The sequence below is a fragment of the Lithobates pipiens genome, unplaced genomic scaffold (genome assembly GCF_037356315.1).
Source record: "Lithobates pipiens isolate NorthernLeopardFrog02 unplaced genomic scaffold, aLitPip1_a1.2 Scaffold_19, whole genome shotgun sequence".
Classification (NCBI taxonomy): Eukaryota; Metazoa; Chordata; class Amphibia; order Anura; family Ranidae; genus Lithobates; species Lithobates pipiens.
Window position 1 is genome coordinate 137,707,668 of NW_027507764.1, and position 8,967 is coordinate 137,716,634.

An 8,967-nucleotide genomic window follows, 5' to 3' on the forward strand; every position below is an offset into this window, starting at 1 on the left:
CGCAGAGTACAGGGGTGCGGCGCGTACAGAGCGCAGAGTACAGGGGTGCGGCGCGTACAGAGCGCAGAGTACAGGGGTGCGACGCGTACAGAGCGCAGAGTACAGGGGTGCGACGCGTACAGAGCGCAGAGTACAGGGGTGCGACGCGTACAGAGCGCAGAGTACAGGGGTGCGACGCCTACAGAGCGCAGAGTACAGGGGTGCGACGCGTACAGAGCGCAGAGTACAGGGGTGCGACGCGTACAGAGCGCAGAGTACAGGGGTGCGACGCGTACAGAGCGCAGAGTACAGGGGTGCGACGCGGACAGAGCGCAGAGTACAGGGGTGCGACGCGGACAGAGCGCAGAGTACAGGGGTGCGACGCGTACAGAGCGCAGAGTACAGGGGTGCGACGCGTACAGAGCGCAGAGTACAGGGGTGCGACGCGTACAGAGCGCAGAGTACAGGGGTGCGACGCGTACAGAGCGCAGAGTACAGGGGTGCGACGCGTACAGAGCGCAGCGTACAGGGGTGTGACGCGTACAGGGGTGCGACGCATACAGAGCGCAGCGTACAGGGGTGCGACGCGTGCAGAGCGCAGAGTACAGGGGTGCGACGCGTGCAGAGCGCAGAGTACAGGGGTGCGACGCGTGCAGAGCGCAGAGTACAGGGGTGCGACGCGTGCAGAGCGCAGAGTACAGGGGTGCGACGCGTGCAGAGCGCAGAGTACAGGGGTGCGACGCGTGCAGAGCGCAGAGTACAGGGGTGCGACGCGTGCAGAGCGCAGAGTACAGGGGTGCGACGCGTGCAGAGCGCAGAGTACAGGGGTGCGACGCGTGCAGAGCGCAGAGTACAGGGGTGCGACGCGTGCAGAGCGCAGAGTACAGGGGTGCGACGCGTGCAGAGCGCAGAGTACAGGGGTGCGACGCGTACAGAGCGCAGCGTACAGGGGTGCGACGCGTACAGAGCGCAGCGTACAGGGGTGCGACACGTACAGAGCGCAGCGTACAGGGGTGCGACACGTACAGAGCGCAGCGTACAGGGGTGCGACACGTACAGAGCGCAGAGTACAGGGGTGCGATACATACAGAGCGGGTGTAAGGGCCATATGAAATGAGATTTGGCCCTTGGGCCTTGCGTTCGACACATGTGCTATACACCAACGGATGGGAAGTCCACAGAGAACCTACCTATCTTCCTGCATATTCTGTGTGAACAGCGATGGCCAGATTTGTACCCCGTACAAATCACAGACCGGTGCTGTACTGTCCACATGTAATGCTCACCCGAATAGTAACATGGGATTTGGGGCTCTGACTGAGCCTAGATGCAGACTATGTCACCTTGGACCTGGCTTTTCCATTTCAAAGCAATTTAATGTAGCACCCTTTCTATCTGCTTTCAGTCATTTCACTCCTACCTCCTCCTCTCAAAACATTTGGTTTTTTTTTTTTTTTACTATATTTCTGGGAACTTTCCCCTGCACTTCCCAGATTATTGTCTAGGCATGGATGAGATATTCACTTCCTGAATCCTCGTCTAGGCAGGAATGGCATTTGTTTCCCAGCCCTTCTGGGTACCGACATCGCACATCCCGTAAACACTGGCTTACGAACTTGACTGATGTGACATTGCACAAGAAAAAAAAAAAAAAAGTATGTTTGTAATGGAGTGCTGGTGACATCTCATTGTTCCACTGTAGTTCACAGCCGGGGACTGCGTTTCTTTCCACAGCTAATCACCCAGTTTGTATGCAGCCATAGCACAGTGTGCTGGCGAGCCTATTCACCCATCTGAATGAGACCTTACATTGGTAGTCAGAATGCCATTCTTACAGACAGCTAAGAACATCATTGCCAGTGGCTCTGCTTATCTTGTTACAGTGGCATCTGAAAATGCATGAGATATATTAGGCAGCAAGTGAACATGTTGTACCTGAAGTTGTTGTGTTGAAAGCAGAAAAATTGACGAATGTAAGGATTTGAGGGCTAAATTGTAATGGTGAAACGACTGGGTCAGAGCATCTCCAAAACTGCAGCTCTTGCGGGATATTACCAGTCTACAAAGGGTGGGATCTACCAAAAGTGTTCCAAGGAAGGAAAACTGACAAACCAGTGACAGGGTCATGGCTGGCCAAGGCTCACTGATGGGGCCCATGAATACTGATCCAATAGAAGAGCTACTGTATCTCAAATTGCTAAAAAAGGTAATTCTGGTTCTGATAGAAAGGTGTCATAACACACAGAGCATTGCAGTTTATTGTGTATGGGGCTGCGTAGACAAAGACTGGTCAGGGTGCCCATGCTGACCCATGTACACAGCCAAAAGTGCCTACAATGGGCACATAGCATCACAACTGGACCGTGGAGCAATGGGAAAAGGTGGCCTGCTCTGATGAGTCAGGTTTTCTTTTGGATCATGTGGATGTCTGGGTACGTGTGCGTTGCTTACCTGGGGAAGAGATGGCATCAGGATACAATATGGGAAGAAGACAAGCTAGAAGAGGCATTGATCTGCTAATGACGGCTTGGTGCCAGATATGACAGCACACCTTCAGGTGTCTAGTGGGGGACCTACCTAATATCAGGTGGGTGGCCATAATGTTAAGTGTATCAGTGTATATTCAAATTTCCTTCATGTCAATGTATTGGCCAAATGCTATTACTCCCTACACAAATCTCAGTATAACCGGACAGATGTGGGTCCCCTGGTCTTGTGGGCCCTGTTGCTCTCCCATGTTGATATTTCAGCTCTGAATAAGTATTTTTACGTAAACCTTAGAACCAGATCACCAGAATATTTTGTGTACTGTGCTGTGTAAATACATACTACATCTCATTCCGAGGACTAGTCATAAAAACATTACTGTGCCACAATCTTTCCTGATGATCAGTGGTGACCCCGGATGTCCCTTTGATGACCCCAAGTGCCCCCAACAATCTGTGGTGACCCCGACAATCTGTGGTGACCCCGACAATCTGTGGTGTTCCTGAGTGTCCCCGACAATCAGTGGTGGTGGTCCTGGGTTCTCCCAATGATCAGTGGATCTCAGGTGTCTCTGATGTACAGTAGTGACCCCAATTGTCCCTGATGACCAGTGGTGGCCCCAGGTGTCCCCGATTATTAGTGGTGACCCTGGTGTCCCCGGTGATCAGTGCTGACCCCCTGGTGTCCCCGGTGATCAGTGCTGACCCACGGTGTCCAGTGCTGATCCCCGGTGTCCCCAATGATCAGCGCTGACCCCGTGTCCCCGATGATCAGCGCTGACCCCGTGTCCCCGATGATCAGTGCTGACTCTCCGGTGTCCCCGATGATCAGCGCTGACCCTCCGGTGTCCCCGATGATCAGTGCTGACTCTCCGGTGTCCCCGATGATCAGTGCTGACCCCCCAGTGTCCCCGAAGATCAGTGCTGACCCCCCGGTGTCCCCGATGATCAGTGCTGACCCCCCGGTGTCCCCGATGATCAGTGCTGACCCCCCCGGTGTCCCCGATGATCAGTGCTGACCCCCCGGTGTCCCCGATGATCAGTGCTGACCCCCCGGTGTCCCCGATGATCAGTGCTGACCCCCCGGTGTCCCCGATGATCAGTGCTGACCCCCCGGTGTCCCCGATGATCAGCGATGACCCCCCCGTGTCCCCGATGATCAGCGATGACCCCCCCGTGTCCCCGATGATCAGCGCTGAGCCCCCGGTGTCCCCGATGATCAGCGCTGACCCCCGGTGTCCCCGATGATCAGCGCTGACCCTCCGGTGTCCCCGATGATCAGTGCTGACTCTCCGGTGTCCCCGATGATCAGTGCTGACCCCCCAGTGTCCCCGATGATCAGTGCTGACCCCCCAGTGTCCCCGAAGATCAGTGCTGACCCCCCGGTGTCCCCGATGATCAGTGCTGACCCCCCGGTGTCCCCGATGATCAGTGCTGACCCCCCCGGTGTCCCCGATGATCAGTGCTGACCCCCCGGTGTCCTCGATGATCAGTGCTGACCCCCCGGTGTCCCCGATGATCAGTGCTGACCCCCCGGTGTCCCCGATGATCAGTGCTGACCCCCCGGTGTCCCCGATGATCAGTGCTGACCCCCCGGTGTCCCCGATGATCAGTGCTGACCCCCCGGTGTCCCCGATGATCAGCGATGACCCCCCCGTGTCCCCGATGATCAGCGATGACCCCCCGGTGTCCCAGATGATCAGCGCTGAGCCCCCGGTGTCCCCGATGATCAGCGCTGACCCCCGGTGTCCCCGATGATCAGCGCTGACCCCCCGGTGAACCCGATGATCAGCGCTGACCCTCCGGTGTCCCCGATGATCAGCGCTGACCCCCCGGTGTCCCCGATGATCAGCGCTGACCCTCCCGTGTCCCCGATGATCAGTGCTGACCCTCCCGTGTCCCCGATGATCAGTGCTGACCCCCCGGTGTCCCCGATGATCAGCGCTGACCCCCCGGTGTCCCCGATGATCAGCGCTGACCCCCCGGTGTCCCTGATGATCAGCGCTGACCCCCCGTGTCCCCGATGATCAGCGCTGACCCCCGGTGTACATAAGGTAAAGCGGATGCCAGTCTGCAGATCACACATGTACTAATCTGTCAGTAGCCGGTCTTCCTCTCCGCACAGCACATGGTAATCTGAGTAATGAGCCCTCTACACCCGCCCGGTGTCCCCTCGGCTGCCCTGTACACAGATCGCTCTCCCGATGACAGCTCTAATTCCTACCTGTCACAGCCGCGCCATGTAATCTCCTTTGGGTTGCCGAGTTACAGAGGACAGAGTCACAGGAGGCGCTCCATGTGCACACTACTCAGTGTACAGACCGAGGTGTACAGGAAACTGGCAGCGCACAGCGGACACCTCCTCCACTTCTTCTACACACTACTGACACCAGACCTCCGCCGCAACTTCCCCGTACACTCCGCTCCCGGGCACACTCCTCCCACTGGGCGGGGGGCGGGGTCTTCCTGGGGAATTGACAGGCACGTTAGAGCGGATTGAGTTCAGGGAGGTGAGTGATGTCAGGGAGAAGGCGTGGACGTGGGCGGAGCTTTGTCCGAGGCGTTGTGGTTTGGTGTGGGAGAGCGCTGCCGGTGATCGGGGTGTGTGTCGTACCGCCCGGTGTGCGCTGTGATCACTACGGACGGGGCTCCTCCCCAGTGCCCTCTTATTATCTGTGACATGTCACATCCCCGAGTGATCTCATAGGAGACATGGCGGGGCACGTCTGACAAATGTCACACTGATCAGTGGAGGAGACCTGGGTCATGGCTGCATTCCTCACCGGAAAATACTGCTTTCATGGCTGCCATGATCATCCACATACTTCCAGCTCACACAGCTTTTCTTCTGCCTAATATACCATTGAAAGTATTTTCTTATATCTGTTTGACATGTGCAAAGAAAAAAAAAAAAAAATATATATATATATATATATATATATGTATATAGTCATGGGCAAAAATCTTGGCACCCCTGCATTTCTAATACACCATCTTTGCCCAGATAATTGTTGCAATTACAGATTTCTAGGCATTGTCATGTTTATTTCTTTTGTTTGTATTTGTATGACACAAAAAATGTGAGAAACAATTCCCCAAATCTGACACATTCCACGCAAATCTTCTACAATGGACTGGACAAAATTATTGGCACCTTCTCAAAATTGTAAGAAATAATTGCATTCCAAGTTTGTGATGCTCCTGTAATTTGTAATGAAACTCACCTGTATCAATTAACAGGTGCTGATAATTTAGAAATCACCCCCGGCAACCAGTTCAAATGGTGGAAAAATTGACTCAACCTTTCTGTTGTGTGTCTGCATGCCACACGGAGCATGGTGAAGGGAGATGGCAGCAAAGAATTGTCTGAGGATTTGAGAAAGCATGGACAATCTCAAGGTTACAAGTCCGTCAACAGAGATTAAAGTGGGAGTAAACTCCCATGTATAATTTGTACCTATAGGTAAGCCTATAATAAAGATTAAAGCGGGAGTTCTGCCGTTTTTTTTTTTTTTTATAAAAGTCAGCAGCTACAAATACTGCAGCTGCTGACTTTTAAAATATGGACACTTACATGTCCAGTGCGCCCGCGATGTCGGCACCCGAAGCCAATCTATCAATCGGCTCTCTGGTGCTGCGGCCGCCATCTTGGGAATGGGAATCAGGAACTGAAGCCTTACGGCTTCACTTCCCGGTTCCCTGCTGCACATGCGCGAGTAGCAATGCGCAATAAGGACGGTCCCTGCTGTCTCTGGGATCCGTGTGTTTCCCAGCAGGCAGTGGGGGCCCTGCAGGAAGTGGCATAAATACCCACAGATTCTGCTGGGTGGAAATCCGCTTTAAATATAGGCTGTCAGGGATGGTGCAAGGATTTTTGACACCCTAGGCTTTGCCGCCCCCAATTGGCTCCACCCCCTTTGCCCTGCCCATGTATATCCCTCCTTTTTAATGAAGCGCCCATCAAATACAGCCTCACCAGTGCCCATCAATGCAGCCTACCAGTGCCCATCAATGCAGCCTCACCAGTTCCCATTAATGCAGCCTTACCAGTGCCCATTAACGTTGCCTCACCAGCACTCATCAATGCAGACTACCAGTGCCCATTAACCGCATGCCGACCAGCCGCCGCAGTTGTACTGCAGCAGCATGGCTCGGCTGCGCAAATCTGCATTGTGCTACGTCGGTAGCATAAACTCACTCCCCGAGCCAATGCGAGTGCCCGGCGGTCTCGATCGCCACCGGGCTCCCGCCATCACTTGGGGCACACGGAGAAACAGGAGTTGTGTGTGTAAACACACAGTTTCCAGTTCTCTGAGCAGTGAACTGACAGATCGTCTGTCTATACAGAGTCTGAACAGCGATCTGTTCGTTTCCCTGCACAGTCCCATGTCCCCTTCAGTTAGAACACTCCCTAGGATACATATTAACCCCTTCACTGCCCCCTAGTTTTAACCCCTTCACTGCCAGTGACATTTTTACAGTAATCAATGCAATTTTAATCGCACTGATCGCTGTATTAATGCCAGTGGTCCCAAAAATGTGTCAAAATTGTCCGACATGTCCGCCATAATGTCGCAGTCATGATAAAAATTGCTGATCGCTGGAATTACTAGTTAATACAAAAAAAATTATAAAAATGGCATAAAACTATCCCCTATTTTGTAGACACTATAACTTTTGCGCAAACCAATCAATATACGCTTATTGTGTTTTTTTTTACCAAAAATATGTAGAAGAATACGTATTGGCCTAAATTGAGGAAAACATTTTTTAATATATTTTTGGGGGATATTTATTATAGCAAAAAGTTAAAAATAATGTGTTTTTTTTTTTCAAAATTGTCGCTTTTCTTGTTTATAGCCCAAAAAATAAAAACCGCAGAGGTGAACAAATACCAGCAAAAGAAAGCTCTATTTGTGGGAAAAAGGGCATCAATTTTGTTTGAGAGCCAAGTTGCATGACCGCGCAATTGTCAGTTGAAGCGACGCAGTGCCGAATCGCAAAAAGTGGTCTGGTTTTTGGCCAGCCAAATGGTTTGGGGCTTAAGTGGTTAATGCAGCCTCACCAGTGCCCATCAATGCAGCCTACAAGTGCCCATCAATGAATGTTTGCTTGCTTCCATTCTTTCAGGAATCAGGACACAGACACATTCCTCTGCCACCGCTGCTCCTCTGACACTATGTGCAATTGGAGCAGCGGCTGCCTGCTGATGCTGAGGAGAGAGTAGGAACACCAATGGCCAGGTGCCCTAGGCAGCAGTGCGCCCTAGGCGGCTGCCTAGTTTGCCTAGTGGTAGTACCGGCTCTGGATACTGTAAATATCTCCTAACCGAGCACCATATAGGAGAGATTTACTGGTAATGCAGCCAGTGACATCGCTGGCGCATGCACTTTACTTGCCGACCTGCCGCTGTTGTTATATGGCGGCAGTAATCAGTGGCTATTTTTAGCTCTGATTGCTGTATAAATGTCAATGGTCCCAAAAAAGTGTCCAATCTGTCCACCGCCATAGTCGCAGCCCCACTAAAAATCACTGATCACCACCATTACTAGTAAAAAAATAATAATAACAATGCCATAAAGATATCCACTATTTTGTAGACGCTATAACTTTTGCGCAAAAAAATTCAAGCTTATCTTTAGGCTGGGTTCATACTATTGCGAATTGGCTGTCGGTTTCCCCGCATCCAATTCGCATAGCAGGAGATTGTGACCGGCTCTCTATGGAGCCGGTTCACACATCTCCGCAGTAGCTCCGGTGCGAATTGCACAGGAGCCCTGTGCGTCTTTTGGTCCATTTCAGGTCCAAATTTAGCCCAAAATTCAGGCTGAAATCAGACCTGAAACAGTGAATGGAGACGCACCGCTGTGAGCTGCTGCATTCTCAAGTGTGAACCCAGCCTCAGGCACAGGGTACAACTGTATCAGATCACACTATATGTCACCATCTGAATGAAAGTGACGCTATGGTAGGAGACCCAGGAGGTCCCCAATGCTGACATAGAAACATAAAAAAGACAGATTGGAGTTTGCCCAAACCCACCTGAGGAAGCCAAAATCCTTTTTGGGAGAATGTGCTGTGGACAGACAAACCAAATTTACAGTATTTTGGTAAAACCCATTATTCTATTGTTTTCAGAAAAAGAAATGAGGCCTTTAGGCTGGGTTCACACTGCTGCGGCTACGAGAACCGGATGTGATTCGCACCGCACTGCAGTGCAAATCACATCCGATCTCTGTGCGATGCGAGTTCAGCCATACAGATAGTATGGCTGAATTCGCATCGCACCCGCCCCAAACTCGCACAGGACCCTTTTTTTGGTCCGCAGCAGAATCGGATCGCATGGTTGTTCACACCATGCGATCCGATTCCTGTCCGAGTTTGCAGATCGCACTGCGATATGCGAACTGATCTGGGGGTGTCATTAACGTTTCACTGACACTCCCAGCAGTTCGCATAGGGCAGTGTGAACTGCTGCCGGGAGGCATGCGATGCGGGAACC

General features: G+C 52.2%; 1 protein-coding gene across 2 annotated transcripts in view; it reads right to left on the reverse strand.

The window, feature by feature from the left end:
- Positions 1–4,902, reverse strand: part of OSBPL3 (oxysterol binding protein like 3) — a gene marked incomplete in the record, with an annotated part of 261,328 nt that extends 256,426 nt beyond the window's left edge. For both annotated transcript variants that reach the window (XM_077491306.1, XM_077491305.1), the window contains 1 exon segment: positions 4,690–4,902.
- Between the last annotated feature and the right edge of the window lie 4,065 nt (positions 4,903–8,967).